This window comes from Vulpes lagopus, chromosome 22 (genome assembly GCF_018345385.1).
Source record: "Vulpes lagopus strain Blue_001 chromosome 22, ASM1834538v1, whole genome shotgun sequence".
NCBI classification, from domain to species: Eukaryota; Metazoa; Chordata; class Mammalia; order Carnivora; family Canidae; genus Vulpes; species Vulpes lagopus.
In genome coordinates, this window is record NC_054845.1 from 4,592,501 (window position 1) to 4,593,904 (window position 1,404).

The window sequence follows — 1,404 nt, forward strand, 5'->3', positions numbered from 1 at the left end:
TCACTTGTTGCCATAAACCCCTTAACTGGGATAAGTCTCAGGCTGCATACAGGTGTCAGGTGTACACGATGACTTGGAAGGAAATAGCTTATACATTAAAAGAATTATAGGAGGTATAAACATACATGTTTTTAGATGTTTTTATATATACACGTGTATACGTATGAGTATATGTGCACATACATTATACTTTTTATTTATATTTATTACACACAAGAGGAATGTAAGTCATACAAATCAGGGGAAACATTAGGAATATATGGGCTAGTAGATTCAGAGACTGTTAGTGCAAAGAAGTAGGTATATATATCACTAGATCAAGCCAAATTTATTAATTTGGGTACACTTCCTATGAATCACTGATTTAATGTGTTAGCTTGGACAACTGGAATTGCTTTTAACACCTCACTTGGTTTGAAGATTGAAACGTGAACTCAGTGGAGACCAGTGTTTAATGAGTCAATATGTCACAATTTTCCCAGCATGATATGGAGGAAGGAATCCAAATGTTTCAAGATTAGGACTGCTGTAATACATTCATCACAGGCAACCTACACATCTATTTCTAAGCTACATCCTCGGAAAAGATCCAAAGACATTACTTTCATTAAGGTGTTGAGAAATACGTTACCGAGGGGATTCCTGCATCCTTGAAACAGTCTACGGGTTACTCTCCTCTATAGACCAGATGTGACTGTGGGGAATGCTGTCACTGAGATGGGTTCTCTGATGTCAATGAGGATGATGCAATCCTAGAATAGCAAAGCTGCAATATCTAACTGCCAAGGACAATAGGAGAGCATTACCAAAAAAAAGAAAGGAAGCAGAGATGTAGAGGTGATAAGAATGCCTTGACCTACAAGGATATTTGGTAATGGCTACTTGATCATGGTGAGCCTAGGAATTTAATAGATGGGAAGCTTCTTCCATATAATAAAATTATTACTTGCCCCATGTCACAGGAAAAAAAATCTATAGGGACTGAAGAGTAAAGGTCTTACCTAAGTTACCACAGTGGGGAATCATCCCCACATTGGCTCCCCAACCCATGTGGCAAAGCCTTGACTGAAGCACCTGGAAATTACCTACCAAGAGAATGATGTCACAGCCCCATGAAACTCATCAGTTTGGCTGTACATACGTTGACGGATCTTAGACAACTAAGTGGGGACAACTGCAAACAATCAGATGGCGAATTCAATTGCAGCTGCTTTCCTACAAGGAGTATATTTACTGGAGCAAATCAGCATGGTCCCTGTTACCAAACAATTTGATCCAGCTAATGTATTTTTCACCAGAAGCATTTAAAAGGGCCACCAGAAGCAGTATGCCTTCATCTAGCTGGGCCCACATTACGTCTTAACCCACATGAACCATTTCTCAGTGGAGCTCATAAGCCATAAT